The 18,411-nt window shown below is 35.2% G+C and overlaps 1 protein-coding gene and 1 long non-coding RNA gene across 2 annotated transcripts in view; both read right to left on the bottom strand.

Annotated features, from left to right (window-relative positions):
• Window positions 1-18,411, bottom strand: part of LOC132916353 (UPF0489 protein C5orf22 homolog) — a 424,949-nt gene that overhangs the window by 372,670 nt on the left and 33,868 nt on the right. The gene's annotated exons all lie outside the window — the stretch shown is intronic.
• LOC132916572 (uncharacterized) lies at window positions 4,162-5,052 on the bottom strand. The gene is made up of 2 exons (XR_009660129.1): window positions 4,828-5,052; window positions 4,162-4,738 (listed from the first exon to the last, which is right to left on the bottom strand). It is a non-coding gene; the product is annotated as an uncharacterized LOC132916572 (long non-coding RNA).

Below are 18,411 nucleotides of genomic sequence, written 5' to 3'. Positions count from 1 at the left end.
AATGAGGATTCGAAATTCATTCGACTTGACCACGTTCTTGGAAGTATAAAGAAGTATCTATGTATAAATATATTTTTTATTAATAGAAATTATCATTTTCAATCCTCTTCATTACAGTTTTATTCATCTTCTTCTTTTATTTCATCTATAAAGTTGCTTTATGGAGTTCTAATATAGTATCAACGTACTATATTATTTCTATAAATCCTAAGGTATTTGATCTTCTCGTTTTTTCATATCGCAACATATAAAACTTGGAAAGTAAAAGTGCGAATTGAGAAATTTAACATTCCTTTATACCATATTGTAACATAGCAATAATACAACAAACAATGTTGTCGATCCGTATATAGTTTCTTAAGTATTTCTCATATTACCAAATATGAACACAACAGTTGTTAGATGTACAATAAATCCAGCTGATCGTTATACAATTTTACTTATTCTCTCTCTTCGTCTCATTATTTATTACAAAGCGCTTTAAGATAATTCCAAGATATCCGACCATTATTTCATATTATAAAATGTATGTAGAGATACTTCTGAATGTAGGGGATCGCATTCTATCCCTATATTTCACGTGAGAGTTCGACTTCCTATCGAAAGACGTCTGTTTTGTCCCATAAGTACTGGAAGAATCGTCTCGCGGGATATTTTCGCCGTTCGTCCAGCAAAACATCCGTCACTGCGCTCGGTCGTTCCATAAATCTTGAAGAACGTTCGGTCGGCGTGGCGTACGGCAAGAAACGAACGCCGGGTCACCGGATATCGTTTAGATGCTCGCTCGGAACGCGGGCCGTACGAACAGAGTAAAGAAAGAACCGCGTTGCTCGTATGTCACTTTCCAACGAAAAAAGAGAGCCAAGACGAAAGCTGAAAAGCTTGCGGAGATCGCGGTCAGGAATTATGTGAATTCATTAACAAACGTGTCATGCAATCAAACTGCTATTTACCAATCGATTAATTCAACGATCTGAGCGATTTACGGCCGCGTAGCTGAGCTATCGTCGCATCGCTGCTTGCTATGCGTTACTTTTCTTTCTCCTTTCCTCGTTTCTTATCTCGTTTGCTACGTATCTGTTTTTCGATCTTCTTTCTTCTTTCTTCGTTATGCTCCGTGATAGCGTCGATGTACAAATTTTAATATTTTATATTGTTATAGTAATTTATATATAATTAGAATAATATTTTGTTACAAGTCGTTGTAATCGAAAGAATATTATTATATATATATTGTATATCATTAGTAGATAATTAGCTATTTTTTGTACTATTCCTAAATGGCTGAATAATTATTAATCGTTTATTTCGAACTTTCTATTTCTCAAACTCTTATTTTCAAATAGAACAGCTTTCTTTTATTATACTATATCGTTTCATATCTAACAAGCGTAATAAAAAAGAAGAAGACTCGTGTTGGATTCATCGGTTCGTTTTTTAAATTGTATCTATTAATTCCCTTCTTGAAATTCTCTCCCCGTTCTATAACTACGATGGAGAAACCACACAAGGAACTTTATTCGCCAGCAAAACTGCTTAAGGGGTCGTGTATCGCCTACTATCGTTACATCGTATCAAGGCGTAAACGTTATTCCTTCGATGCAAGTATAATTGTCGAGTAAGTGATTGTCGATGGCCAGAGGGATGATCCTTGAAACAGCCGAGGTGAACACACTGGCTACGCGAGGTGTTTTCATGCTTCTCCTATTCGTTTCCGTGAATTAGGTAAGAAATCATGCGTGTCGTGGTTATCTAGACTTTATAGCCGCGAAATAGGGCTGGACAACGTTCATGCTTGAGCGAAAGGCGTAGAATCGAACGATTTGGAAATGAAAAGGATTATCTGACAGGCTTTGTCTGCTATAACGTGGAAACTAATCCATTCGTTTCGTCGCAAATAGCATAGTATTAACTTATTGGAAAATTTTAGCCATTGTCGGCTAGAATCATTAGTTATCTAGAAATATTTTCTAGTAAAAAGCGTTAGTCAGGAATTCTTCTCCTTTCGTTATTCAGGAAGACTTCTTTTTTCATGAAGAATTGTTATTTTTTAGTGTGCTTCACATTAGGATTATGTAACATAAACGACTATTAGAATTTCTTATTTTGTACAGTAATAAAGTAGACAAAGAATTATATCAAGAACATTTTCTATTGATTGAAATGCGTAAATAATTTATTCACAAAAAGTTACTTTATAATTGAAATTTTACATAAAAAGGATCCAAGAAATATAATTCATTTCATCCAGGTTGCTCCTCTAACCCAACGTTGGCTAGTAGATTGAGCAAATTATACACGGACACAGTAGTATGAACCGTTAGCGAATCAAAGTATGTACAATACGTAACGGTATTAGATTTTTTACAGATTAAATTTAATATCTTGTTAGTCATTTTCATATATTATTATTTCACCTTTCGTTTAGCATGGTATGTAATTTTTCTATAATAATAATATGCAAGATTCCAACAATATCCTAATACATTTTAACATCTATTCCAAGAATAATCGTGTAAGAAAAGTTACTGACTAAATGCAGTAAATTACGTTTAATACCTAGCCATAAATTTTCTGAATATAATCTCTTCGATATACGTAAACCGACAGCTCTTGATTTATTGCTACGTTGATACATTATGCATTTTCAAAACGTTTAAACAAGATGGATATTGATCACTCTACGCCAATAATAAGGAAAATAAGGGAATAAACATGGCGTTTTACAATTGTTGCCTGATTATTGTTTACTGTGTGTTCGTACTGTTTATATATTTTTGATATACTATTCCCACGTCTGCTGCAATATTATTATAATTTTTAACGTTACTGCTTATTATCTACTTATTAATATCCTGATTTATTTCTCCTATGTATCGCTAACTATGAAAGATAATTTTTATGAAAATAGATATTCAAATTCCCAATTTAATTTAATTTTAATACATTTCTTAATAGAAAACCATGGGCCGTTCTCATTTTACATTGTAGCAAATTTTCCACTGCCAGATTACACTTTAATATTCATTTTTCCCCTAATTATAAAAATCCATATAAAATCCTACAATTGCTAAAGTTGTTAGTAATCTCAAACAAACCACTTCCTTCCAAATATAGAAATTCAACCGATGATTTCGGCTGATTGTGAGTCGCCAATGTACATCTGAGTCGTCGCTACAGCGAATAATACAACTGTACATAATTAATTGAAAACAAGAAAAAGGAAAGAAGATCATGACCCTATATTACAAATTCCAAGCCAGCTGACTGGAAACACTAAGCACGTAGCAAGTGTCTCATGGAAAAAAGTATTGTAGTCAAGAATAGATTGATATTAAACCATTCCCTTGGAACTTGGATCGCAGCTTATTTCTAGCTGGCACGCTCGAAGCGTTAAACTCTATCTTTGTAACAAACACACGTTGCAAGTAAATTTTTCAGCAGCTCGATTTCACAGGCCAAGGTTATTAACACCCGATGGTTTCCGGTCGCTCGTTTCGCGATTTTATCGAAATAAATGCTACGTTTTACCACGCAACCGAACCACTTTCGACCGGGAACGCTTATTTGAATTTTACGACGAACCGGGTATTTTCGATTTTACAGTAATGGCGTCCTCGGTTGAGATACCTTGGAAATGCATCGTTGCATCATCGATATCTTCTACACATCGAACGCACGATCGTTTCTGCGGGATATGTATGCGCTATGACTAGTTTTAAAAGAATTTTTTCCTCCTGCTGCACCAGCGGCGGAGGCGGCATGATGCAACCAGCTGATTTTACATTTGATGGATTTCTATGGGCACCATATCAAATTCGCTTTGTGTACCAAATCAAATTCGATATTACGCTGTCGAATCGTTCTTCGTCTATCGAACGATGGTTTCGTATACTTTTAATTCACGATTGAATTAAATACAAAATATCTGTTCGAAAGTTTCGCAGTAAAATGTGTTCGAGAGCTGTCTTTCTGAAATCAATTACAATTCTTTACGGCGTTTTATTATAATTTAAGTAATGTTATAATTTGTATTTTTTGTAGAAAGAATGAATTCTTTCAATCCTTTACAGGTTACCATTCGGTTTTCATTTAGTTTTGTAACATTAAGAGTATCAAGATAAACGATATCCGGACGATGGTGTTAGATGGAATAGAATGTACCAACTAAGATTGAATATATTTTAGATGGTATAGATTAGTACGTGCCAACTGATGATTGAAGATTAATATACTTTTTAATCTAATATTGTTTTATTACAAAATTCTGGATATTTTTCTTTGGCTACTGTGTTTAATGGCCAACCAGGAACAATATGTATTTTACATTTTACATTGCTGTATTTGATTTATTATATTCATAGTAAATAATCTTACCCTCTTTCTAATATACCAACTGTTAATGGATGGCCAGTACAGTTATCAGATCAGTTGTTCTTATTATTTCCATTTAAAGATACGAAGTTTTTGTTTCCATAGTTTGTAATTTTTCTGTGCTCAATGATAGAGAACTTTCTAAAATAAATTTAACAGGAATTTCTTGCAATTTTCTGATTTCTAACTTAAATTAAGGAAACAAATCGAGTGTTTTTTAAGTCGTCATTTATTAGCCCCCTGTGTAATCTCGTTGAAGTTCTAGCAGATTACACGTTCGTACGAAACAGTGATTTATGATCAGTTGCTTTCGATTCTTATTGCATTCCTTGAATTCCACACTTCATCGGCACGGTTATTTTCCCTAGAATGCATTTGAATTTCAGCTCTTGGGGATACTCGTTTTATATCACCAGTTTCATTGATCTACAATATAAATCTATAAGTACCAACTTCCAGCGAACATTCGTTTCATATTCCCTCAGTAGACTTAATTTTTTGCATCATAAATGTTGAAGCAACTACTTCAAGAAAAACTCTACATCTTTATTTATGTGTATCTGTGACCTGCAGACTGCTATTAAGCAGAAATATTCTAAATAAGGAGAGGTGCATATTATTGTATCCTTGAATATACATTATGTTTAGGGTTGCAAGGTCTAGGAACAAAGAACCTAATAAACAAATTTCTATTTATGTTCCCTGTAACTTTTAGCTAAAACTATAGGATTAAACTTTTTAGTAATGTCTTTTTGCTATAAATATATGAACATGCTCCCTATCGATTCCATTGTCCAGTAACACTAAGAGAGTAAGGACTTGAGTCAGCATAAACTTATACTTATACCTTTAATTATTTCATTATACTTTTCTATTACAAATTCATTCACTCGTTCTTCAATCAGTCAACCTCAACCTCAACGATAAAAAAATGTAGCATACTGATAACAAACATATCCTTGAAATTAACTATTCCAATCTCATCAACCACGCCTATATGTGCAAACTAAATCCATTTTCTTGGGCAAATGAATATATACATACGATACGTTCACGCAATACGTATATATTAAATCCTATTTCTGTGGATAATGAATGTTTACAGATTCAATATAATTAATATTTCGCAGTAAAATTATGCGTTGCAACTTTGAATATCCATAATCCATAAAGCCACCAAAAACTTATTTAGTCCACGGATGTACACTGACATATTTAATATAAATTAGATGCTCTTCTCTGCTTTTAGTTTCTAGTTATTTTGTTACAAATCTGTTGTTTCATTCTTGTCATAAATGCTTTAAAATGTAAAATATTAAGTAAAGGAGAAACTGTCAGATTTTTCGAATAAAGAGTATGTATAATATTTATGGCCGCGATAAAACGGCTTTGGATTTAAATTATTAATTAAACAAATTTTACCGCTTTAAACAATATCGATAAGTACGAAAAAACAATCCACACCAGAAGATTTAAAAACGTAGAATCACGCAAGTCGTCCTCCACCAACTCTCGTCCCACACTTGCATTACAACACCAAACACCCTCAAACCATACCAAACTCGCTGCTAAATATTATCCGCCGCGCATTCAGCGATTCAAGACCAACTCACGATCAATCTCACCCACTATATTCTCGACACAAATCATACCAGTCATACACAGCATCGACAATACGTCCCACAACATTTTGTCGATGACCGCCCACTAGATGTACCGGCATAAATCAATCTTGATACACCAGCCACGAGCGACAGTGAACCAACCGGAAGAAAGAAACAAAAAGAAAAGAAAAAAAAAGAAGGAGGAACGAAGCACAGACGACGTTCCGTGGCTCGTTGCTTGTCCGTGTCAGGCTTCTCGAGAAGCCGCCACTCCAACACGCATTTATCGATACACAGACTCATGAAACTATTCGAACACTTGTAGACATCTTTTATGAATATATTATGTGTGTCATAGGAAACATTTTGAAATTACGTAACCAACGATGATCTTATTGATGAAGTTTGAAATAAATCTAAAAATATACGTAGAAATTGGAAGATATTCAATATATATATATGTGTGTGTGTGTGTGTGTATTTCGTATAGATCACAAAAGTATTTAAGAGCTATTATTAATTTTGTTAATAAATCTCAATACTATAATATAATACTTACTATATTCTTAACATAGTTATTATATTAGGATAGCTATGTATACTAATTTTTAGTGAAACATACTTATAGCATCTTGCAACTTCTATAGTCAGATTGTTTCTAATTTTACCAATATACTCATGACAGTCGTGTCATTATAGTACTGATGAAATTTCAAAATGATTTATATGACACGCAGAATATATGCACAGAAATTTTGTATGATAGATGTTCAAATGCTTATAGAAACCTTTTACGAACATACAGATTGGAACTTCTATATACATCTTCAAATTAGTTTCAGATTTGACCAATATAATCATAACTGTCGTGTCTCATTACAGCGCTGATGAAATTTCAAAATGATTTATATGACACACATAATATATACGTGTAAGCTTCGTGCGATAATTTTCTGTGATATGTTTGAATATTTATAGCAATTCTTTATGAATATACCAAATTGCAATGTACATCTTTCAATTTGTCTGGAATTTCACCAACACCAATATTGACATCGTCGCCTCTCGTTACAAAGTTAATGAAATTTTTCAATGTTTCGTATAATACGCGCGATACGAATGTAAAAATTTTCTACGCCAAATATTCGAATACTTTCGTAAGCCGGACGCACGTCGAAGCGATGTTCGGCGTTCTTCAGCGTCGCCCGGAGACGTGGCACGATCGGTTCTCGTAGTCAGAGTCCAGTCGTCGAGATCGATGGAAAGAAGCCAGCTGCCGCGGCAACCGGTTGGCGCCGCTCTGTCGAGCAACCTCCAGTCAAACAGAATCGGTTCTAGCCAAGTCTCCGCAGGGGGTTCTCCGGCCACGTTACGCGCATTTAGCACACAATGCGCGATTACAGCTTCGCGAGCGGATAATGAAACGATTTCCGCGATACGCGAATAATAACTTTGGCCTGCGGGACCCTCTATCGCTTTGTTTCGCCAACCGGCGGTAACTTGCCTCCATGCACCGGCTCTTTTCGTGGATTACGAATTATTATTAATTGCGAACATTATGGAGTTGAGCGTGTGTCGTGATATTTTTATGCTTTTCCACATTTTCAATCTGATTATTCGTTTGAGTTTATCGTGTTATTCTCGCTACGGTTCTTTCACGTGACAATTTTATTCCTTTGAACAAGTAAAAACAGGTGCAACGTTTGAAGAAAAATTTTAACATATCATCATTGATAACACCAACAACGATTCTTTTATATTTTCCTCAACTTTAAGAGGCTTGTTAACCCGATTGGGTCTAAAATGATTGAAAGAACGTAGAGGAGTTAATAGTCGACGACTAAGTTATTTAAAATGTAGTTGTCCGACTAAAAGTATCTAATTCTATTGACGCAATCAGCATGTCTTTAGTTTTATGCGTTTTAAGAAAGTTAGTTGGAAAGCAACGGAGATAGCGGGCAATGTTGTTAAAACAAATATTATTACACAAAGTAAAAATATTTTTACTGAAAAGATATGAAGCTTCTGGGGAAAGATTGTCATATTTTAGTAGCAGCGAATGTGCTAATGGATGGTTATTTGTAGAAAGCGGTTGTAATGCGGTGCGATTTTAGATTATGGTTTCTGCGAGACAAATGGAATATATTTTTGTACTTGTAAGCTATTTTAAAAGGAGAAAGAATTTATGCTATAATTACTAATTTTTGAGTATTATACATTATTTTAATCGAAAAGATTTAATCAAAAATTACCGAATATAACCGAATTACCGAAATATCCATATGATATTTAAAATTCCTATCTTGACATGTCCCTTTTTCAACAGTTTCCATTACAGCTTTTACAAATAAAAATAATTCCTAAAAAATTAAAATACACACAGTCGTCAACAACAGCCCCATGTATCTTATAAAAAATTCATCTGTATCATCTCTATCAAAAATGACTATACGCAAAGCAATGTCTCCTTTTCGTCTAAAGGAAAGGATACAGGAAAGGTCGAAACTTATCAAACGACATTACAAAATGATGTTACGAGTGACAGACAAAGGAACAAGATACTCGCATCGTTGGACGCGACTCACGAATGAAAAGCTCTTCAAAGGCAGACAAGTTACGGCTGAAAAGTCGCGTGCTTTTTTATCGTTAATTTATGGGCATCCGCGCGAACCTGCCATTTGTATTATTGTACTTACGACTGAGAGCTACTAATGGAAACTCCGTGTCCGCTAACGCATCGCGGATTAGACGCGAGATAGAGGCTGCGTTCCTACCGGAAAGAGCTGCGCTCGCGATCGTGCCACTCGCGTACACGATAAACCGAAATAGGTGTTCGAGCCTAAGCGCGATCTAGCCAGCAACGAGCCGAGTCTAATTTTAATGAGTTTCACTTTTTTATTGCGCCGGGGCAGTATCGGTCTGCTCGTTAATGGCCACGCTCCGATGCCGTTAGGATTTTTGTACAGTCATTCCTGCGCCACGGGAAGCCGTTTGGCCTGTTAATTGCGTAATTACCTTTAAAGGAGAATACGGTACTGGCCGAGCATTTTCTTTTATCACCGACCACTGGATATTTGATATTTTCACCTCGAAGCTAGAATAAGAAATTTAGGATGAAGGGTTTATAAATTGGTGGTGTTTCTCAGTACTATTCTTGATGAAATAATCAATAATAACTGAAATAACAGTTTTGTCTGAACTATATCTTTGGAATTCTTGGTAAACCTGTTATTTATTTCATATAAATTATATATAGAATTTTTTAAGTATCTCAAAGAATAAATCGATCGTTGGTTACAATACTTTTTAAACGTACATAATTTGAGGTGGAAGTATGGGTTTAGTGCTAATTTCTTGCCTTGCGATTTATTTTCTGTCACTGTACGCTCAATAGGAGGTTATTATGTGGTAGAGCAAAATCATTTATTAATATTAATATTCCGAATCTATAACTTAACCATAAATATGATCCCTATTTGTTAATTTCGATTTGCGGTAGGTATCATGAGCTAGATTCGTGTATTTTTTACGTTTGGTCCGTATTATGAGTCTGATATTATAGGACAGGGAGTTGAGTACTTAGTATAAAATACTATAATATTAGAATGTCTATAGATAATCACTAATTGATTCTTAAACGAGTAATTTTTATTGATATTCGATATAAAATATTAGGTAATAATATTTCATAGTGCTCGATACTTTAAATTGCAAAATGTATGATACATTTGATATACACATTTAATAGTAAAAATTCCGAAAATAAATACGTAAATCTAAAGAAGACAGCACCTGAAATCCTTATTTTTGAAATACACGATATGTGTTTACACGAATACATGAAAACAGGCATAACTTTTATAAATATGTATTCGAGCAAATTGCATTCCGTTGGAAAAAAGCTACAAGCTTCATACGTATTTTGAAAGAACTATGTTCTTAGTTAATAGCCGAGCCATTGTTCGTCCGAGAGAAGAATTTTCTTCTGAAGTTTAAACCATGGTCGTTAAAAACGTAACGAGCCGTTTCAAATAGAAAACAACAATTGTTTTCGTACAAAGAGCACGATCGCGTTGATTATTTCTTCTTCGGGTTTTACCTTCGTACAAACAGTACGCGTTCCCGGTCTGAAATAACAGCCACGAACTCTAAACCCAGTCCGAAAACACCTTTCTCCGCTCAACTATAATATAATCGCACCAAAGATTCCAAGTTTCGCGAAAACAACTTCACCGACTATTTTGCCGTTTCGATCTCTTTCTTCGATCACAGAAACTCTATGAGAAGAAAACAGCAGAAAAGACCACAGATTCGTCGACAAAAGGAAAAAGATCACAGAATTTCCTATCGAAAGGAAGAAAGAGAGAAAAACATCCAGCTACTGTTCAATAAATCCGTTCAATAAATTCGTCAAGTTACAGTGAACGATTTTATTGCGCCAACTAAGTAAACACAAGTAGAGTTCCGTGGGCTTATTAAATGGACACGTTATTCATACGAGACTATAGTAAAAATTGGCAAAGTGACGATCGTTTTCTCCAATGCAATATACCTTGCATTATATTTTCCATCAAATCAACCAGACACGGATATAACCAATGAATTTTACATCCTTCTAACTGCACCGGCAAGGTAAATATTTCAACAATCACGCAAAAAACTCGAAATTTACTGAAACCACTTTACACATAGCATTTTACGACTCAGGATACGTTTCATTTCGACCGAATGCTCGCATAAACCGACAATAATTACAAGCTCCGGTTGCATACAGAAATGCCTATGCAACGTTTCTTAAATCAACCGTACGTAACGCAGAGAAAGACAGAAAGGGGTGGTGCGGCTTGTTTAACAGGTGAACATTACGTTGCCGACGATTTCCTCTTTCTCTGTGCGCGGAACTCGTGCGACTCCACTCGAGATATTAAATTTTAATACTTGTACTGGAACATCGACGGGACATCGTAATTCAAAATTCAATTACCAGTACCATTTCCCTCCTTCTCTCTGTAGCCCGCTGGTTAAAACACTGTCTCGAAGCGACGCGAACACCGCAGCGGTCGTCACGCTCGTTTTTCCATCGGCGCGGCCGCTACGAGGTTAATGAGAGGTAAGTGCGCCACGATCGGTATAATGAAATAGCTGCTGCGATACGAAAATAATAATCCGCGTCGTGGCCGCCTACCAAGATCGAGAAGCTCGATATTAATACGCCATAAGGTTTAGACAATTAGGATAATACCGCGTCCGGGCGAATAATTATAGCCCCGTCGCTTCGTTCCATCCCTTTTCGCTCGCGTAATGGAAGAGGGAGAAGATGCGCACGGCCCAGACCCGCCTGTCGACGCGGTGTTTAATGACATTTAATAATCTCGCGATTCGCGGCGCGGTAAACGCGATGTTTGCCTGTAATTACAATGTCCGCGCGGTATAAACACGAACGATACCGAGTTTCCTTTTTTCTGTACACTACACCACCCTTCACGGCGACACTCCACCGCAACCGTATATAGGTACACGTGTGCGCAACAACGGCCGAAATTAAGCCGGCAGCTAATGGCCAGACAGAAAAAGTTCCTCGCGGTCGAACTCTTTTGTTTTATGCGCACACTTTCGCGCCAGCTTGATGCTCCGACATTAAATTCACCGCGATACAGCCGGAGACTTTTTGGCGTGCTTTAATTTCGGCTACCGCTCGCTACACCCGGGCACAGATGTTTCGACATCATTTTCGGAGACAGCTACTTTCTTTAATGAGAGGTTTCTCGGCTTCTTATGCTTCTCTTGTGATGGCGGACTAGTTCTTCGATGCATGTACACACAGCAAAGCGTAAGGGGCGTAAGGACTGTGAATTTGGCAAATGACGTTTTCGATGCTTACGTCGTGATATATAGATAAAAAGGGATGATGATTTCTTAGGAAAATAAAAACAAGAAGCGATCAACGATTTTAGGACAATTGTCATACCGGTTTGTCGGAATTAGAAACAGCTAAGTAAGATCAAGGAATACCAGGAACTATCTGACATTAAATATTTTATATACGATAAAGGAAAGTCCTGACAAACTATATTAACAATTTAATTAGAAAGTATTTAGAATTTATATAAAATTCTTAATTTTTATGAAAATGAAAAGTTTTTTAAGATATTGTGTGAGGATATATATATGTATATTTATAATGCTATGGAAGAAGTCGAAATTTTTTGTGTCAAACGAGATCAGTACATTCTACGATTTAAAAAAAGAAGAAAGTTTCACAAACATAAAAGTAACAATATTGAACATCAATAAGAAACTACTTCTGAAATTTATCTCGTTAAGAGCTTTTTTTATTAATCTTCGTTTAGTTTAATGGATACTTATGTACGTTTAGCAGAAAAACTGAAACGTACTATGTACACTGAGGTAGTAAGAAAGTATGCTATCAACAAACCAGACAGTTATTGCAGAAAAGATACTATACATTGAGTAAAAAGTAAACTATTTAGTGGATATCGAAATTACGACCGTGTAATATATTGAAATTAGTTTTTAAACGATTTCATTAGATTTTAAAGACGGAAAAAAGGATTTTAATTCTATATATTTATATATTATATTAATTAATACAGCTAATATGATAAACTGTTTCATTTAATTAGTTAAAGGAAATAAATAAAGAAAAGATATAAAAATAAGCGTAGTAACTTCCTGTTGCATGCTTTCTTAATTGGATAATTATGTTATGTCGTGCGTTAGGTGAATCATTATAATTTACTCTTTTAAATAACTAAATAGCTTCAGGGTAATCCTAATATCCTGGCACTGAATTTTCACGTGCATCGACTAAAAAGGAGCTGCTCGAAGGAAAACGACGCATTTCGCTTCTAGACAAGAACATAACCAAAACGACAGCCTTGAGATTCGATAAAGTGCTAAAAAACCAAAATTATTCCCAAGCATCTAATTATTTTATTTCACGGAGAAAAAAACACGATTATTTTTTGCTATTTCCAAGGATACAAATTTCTTTAACGCGTTAATTTGTGGCGATTCACCATGTATATTCGTTTTATGGTACAATAAACGCGTATAATCGCTCGGAAACAATGACCAATGAAGTAGAAAATTGACGAAGGTTTACCATATTTTACCCAATCTACTTTATATTCAATAAAATCATCAACACCGTGATCACCGGCTACATACTGCGATAAATAAAAATATATAAGTACTCCGGCAAATAAATAAAAATTTACCGTTTAAATGCTGCAAATGTTTACCATTTAAAGCGTATGTACCTCATACGATAGCTACTAAAGCTATCAACATCAAGGTAAGAATATATTTATGAACAATTGATGATTTTAAATAAAATTCCACAAGAACAACGTTTTAACGAAACTTTTCTGCATGTAGTAGAATTTTACTACGTACTAACTTCATTTATCTCGGTTAGTGCTCGATTAACTCAACTAATATCGATCAAATCTACTTGTTTGATCTTGAACTTCTATTGTGAGTGAAAAATACTATGCAGTGATGAGAATTGGCGAACACGTATTACAAGAACTGTTTGACTCCCGACAAGTTCAGATAAATTGAATTCTGACTTGCTCGCTTCCAGCCATTAATACACCATTAATAGACCACACGCATTCTAACTAAAACAACAAAAACTCCTCCCCAGTGATCGTCGCTAACACTACCGAGATGCACGCTCCTCTATATTAAACAAACTATAAAGCAAATGTAAATATTTGTAGCAACAAATAGGAACGTTCGAATAAAGGATTGCAAAGAAAAGTTGGAGTTTTATCGTATTACAGAAACCAATTTGATCTTAAACGATCTCGTAATTTTAATAGCCTTGTCATGATTAAAACTTTTCTTCCGATTTATTGAAAATGCGTATGAAATATTTCTATTAAAAAATTCGAATTTATAATTTGTTTATTGCGTATTCGATCGACCCTTATCCGTTTAATTCATTTTCATATTCTTTTTACAATGAATGTACGTGCATCTCGGTCGATGTGTCCGCCCAAGGTTGAATCAGTAAAGTAATAATTATAGAATGAACTATAAAAGAACGAAATTTCTTATGAAAAATAGTACAAAACTATCGCAAGAGATATGCATAATTTGGTTATGCCTGAAATGATTCATTATTCGAAGCAGCAAAATTTCAAACCGTACACGTAACATCGAAGATTGTGTATGCAAATATACAGTTTGAACCACGGTATAATATTATACGGCATGCGTATCATATGCGCAACAGCCTACACCGTTATCGTCGTCATTGCACGTTCACTGACAAAGGAATTATGTGTAAATCTGTTTGGCCACGGAATGTCGTTAAATTCGTCACATTGTGCCGGCGGTCTGGCTCGGCCTGAAAATTAATGAAGGATTCGATCGTAGCGATCAGCCTTTAAGCTCGTAGCTTGTATTATTTACGAGAATCGGTAGCCTTATGACACATCTATATCTTCGGGTTATAGTAAATAAAGCGTAAATCCCGCCTCGTTGTGTAATCACCTCTCGTATGAACAACCACAGTATTTTCATTACTTGTCGCAGAATGTGTATGTACGTTATAAATACATACGTTGATCTACTAAAAGAGTGGTTACCTTCTATACTTATTGTTAGTTGCAGTTTTATTTCGCTATCGACACTGTTTTGTAATCCCTACCTTCCCATTCTCCCCAAGCTAATTCAACGAAATTTCCTACATTATTTTCTTCTGATATCTCACATTTAATATGTAACATTTAGACGAAAAATTTGTATTTTCGAACCAATTGATACTCAAATTAATTTCCGCTACATTCAGTCATAGTTTCATTCTAGTGCCGAAATTATTTTGCAAGCTGTATCTTCTCACGCTTTCAGAGATAATCTAACAAAAATTCCTGTATCATTTTACATAATAAATATAGCGAATAAAGTGGAAAAAATTGAAATTGAAAAAGTAATTTGCAAAAATGAATAGAACGTAGTAAATAGATTAATAATCAATATTCATAAGCAAAATTTTGTGTCCGCTGTCAACCGATAGACACTCGACTTAATTTCGACTTACAGACTATGACCGAGCCGAACTGGCAATTCTCCATTCCTCTTATCAGTTTCTTTTTCACGATTCCATTCGTTCATATAAAAGATCATCGAGGAAATACGTTCGATGGCTTAGAATTTTAAGCAGAAGCAGGCAACCTGTATATAAACGATGCCGTACGTATCCGGTTATATTTAACAAGCACTCCTCGTCGACTAGCGAACTGGTTTACCACAATGTTGAACGCTATCACGCGGTATCATTAATATATCAACCGATACGCCGCGCCGATCGAAATTATCTCGAGCATGGAGCCTGCGTGTATTCGCGAAATACGATGTTGCCGGACTGGCTTTCGCGGTCCACGACGAGGATTTTACTTTAGCCACACGACGAACTTTAAAATATTCCAAGCATAAATACGAGAAACGTTTTGCGCGCAAACGATGAAGTTTCGTTATTTAGCACGTCGGAGGAGAAACTTGGAAATTGAGTCTGTTTGGATTTGAACAGGGATAAGACTGCGAAATGTGGAGTGCCAGCGATTGTTACGTGTAAATGGGATTCGAAGGAAAGTTGCTCTCTTTCCCTCTCTCGTTGCTGTTGTTACCGAGGAAAAAATATATATTGGAGGGTGCATAACGGGTATCGATTTGCGATATCAGTCGGTCTTTAAATCAGAGGAAATCGAGGCAATACGGTGGCGTATACATAGTAGTCGAACCGTAATCGATTCTATGTGAAACTCGTCTGTTATAACATTTTTTCAAATATATGTAGCTACATACATACATATACTTATGTATGTGTATTTAGATAGGAGCAATCCGTTTCAAGCCAACGTTTCAATGCAAAGTTACTATTTCACTTAAATAAAATAAACATACTAGACAAAATGAAAAATTGAATTTTAATATATCGTACATGTAGATTTGGAAAACATAAGCAATCTAACATACAAGAAAAGACAACTTCTCGTTAATTATATTGCATTCTACGATTTTATAACATTTTTTCAAATATATGTAGCTACACACATGCATGTACTTACGTATGTGTATTTAGATAGGAGCAATCCGTTTCAAGCCAACGTTTCAATGCAAAGTTACTATTTCACTTAAATAAAATAAACATACTAGACAAAATGAAAAATTGAATTTTAATATATCGTACATGTAGATTTGGAAAACATAAGCAATCTAACATACAAGAAAAGACAACTTCTCGTTAATTATATTGCATTCTACGATTTTATAACATTTTTTCAAATATATGTAGCTACACACATGCATGTACTTACGTATGTGTATTTAGATAGGAGCAATCCGTTTCAAGCCAACGTTTCAATGCAAAGTTACTATTTCACTTAAATAAAATAAACATACTAGACAAAATGAAAAATTGAATTTTAATATATCGCACATGTAGATTTGGAAAACATAAGCAATCTAACATACGAGAAAAGACAACTTCTCGTTAATTATATTGCATTCTATAGCGTTATATAGCATTCTATGATTTTATAACATTTTTTCAAATATATGTAGTTACATACATACATGTACTTACGTATGTGTATTTAGATAGGAGCAATCCGCTTCAAGCCAACGTTTCAATGCAAAGTTACTATTTCACTTATATAAAATAAACATACTAGACAAAATGAAAAATTGAATTTTAATATATCGTACATGTAGATTTGGAAAATATAAGCAATCTAACATACAAGAAAAGACAATTTCTCGTTAATTATATTGCATTCTATAGTATTATATAACATTCTACGATTTTATCGATAAAAACCGTTCGTCGTAACAATTTATTCGTTGCAGTATCGTTCGCTTTATCGTACCCTACCTATTAATGCTATGTATCGGAGTAACACGGAATGAGTATAAACATAAAACAAGCATAGTAGGACGTTATTTTTTTATATCTTCGTATTAATTATCCCGCCACGGGCATAACACGCATAACGTATGTAATTCTCCGTACCATATGACCGATTACAGCTAAATTACACAACACCGATATCGAACCGGTGAAAAATGTTCCCTTAATTACTACCTTCCAAGGATCAATTTAACACCCCATTAGTCTTCCGACCTCGATAAAGCCGGCAATTAAACCAGCATACAATCGCAGCTCGCGATCATCACGCACGTACCAATCAACATTACAACAACGATATCTCATAGCCAGGTTAAAAAGATTCTCGACAAACTTCCCGGCACAAAGCCTGAAATAATCGCAAGTACATATGTAAATATATACAGGGTGTCTCGTTGTATAAGAGAAACAGAGAAAGGACGAATTCAGCGGAGCAAAATGAGAAAAAAGATTCGTATATATCCCATCTGCTTCCGAATCGCACTTTGCTTATGTTAAAACAGCTACTTACCTACCATTAGAGAAACTAACCGAAGTGACCATCTCCAGTTTCGATATAGGTCTTATTATAGATTGTCCAATTTCTCTGAACAAGTTACATGGATGTATAAGCAACTTTGATCAAGATATTAACAAACTGTTTATGCCGACGGTTTATCATCGATCGGTGATTTGCGAACTACAGATTTTCAATATTCCCATATGTAATAGTTAAACTGCGGATTTTCATGCATTTATGAGAAATTAAAGGATGCAATAATGCACGTAATATGCAAAAGTATATAGTACATACCAAGTATAGCATATACAAATACAGTCCTCGCTGTAGTATTTAATATGTGAAACGCGTCTCTGCTTGCGTTCTGTTCCTTTAACTACATTTATAAAAATATGAATTTGCATAAATATCCGTGGCCTAATAATGATGGAATAAGTTTGAGCCCGGAAAGCGAGCTGGTGAAGAGAATGGAATCTGCATGACGCGTCTTTGTGTCAAAAAATTAGAAAGACGATTGCAGCATAAAATAAGCTGTAACTAGAAAATTATGTTCTTCCAAATATGATATATATTTGCATGAGTTTTTTCTTGTTTTAATGCACCTCTGCTGTACTTTTCACATACAAAAAGATAGCGTGTATATATACGATACAGGTATACGTAGTTTGTTTGGTCAGCGATCACCCACCTTTAAGGAGCGGAGACACGCGGTCATTATGCAGCGAAGAGCCTCGTGCAAACGTTTCTCTCTTTGCCAAGAGACCAGGTTCGCATCGCCGACGTTAATGCGAAATCTGAACTTATCGCGCCACTAAGGACGATATTTACGGTTATCGGGGCTGCTGCACCGACTGCTAAACGCCGTAGATCTTGCTCAACGCGCGAATCCACCGGGACCGAACTTCCCGTATCTGAGGCCGTAAGTGTCGCCTGGTGATCGTGGTTATTAAGTCGCATAAAATATGGTTTCGCTATATGGGTGACGAGCAATAGTA

The sequence above is a fragment of the Bombus pascuorum genome, chromosome 2 (genome assembly GCF_905332965.1).
Source record: "Bombus pascuorum chromosome 2, iyBomPasc1.1, whole genome shotgun sequence".
NCBI classification, from domain to species: domain Eukaryota; kingdom Metazoa; phylum Arthropoda; class Insecta; order Hymenoptera; family Apidae; genus Bombus; species Bombus pascuorum.
This window is presented reverse-complemented; position numbering and strand designations above follow the sequence as displayed.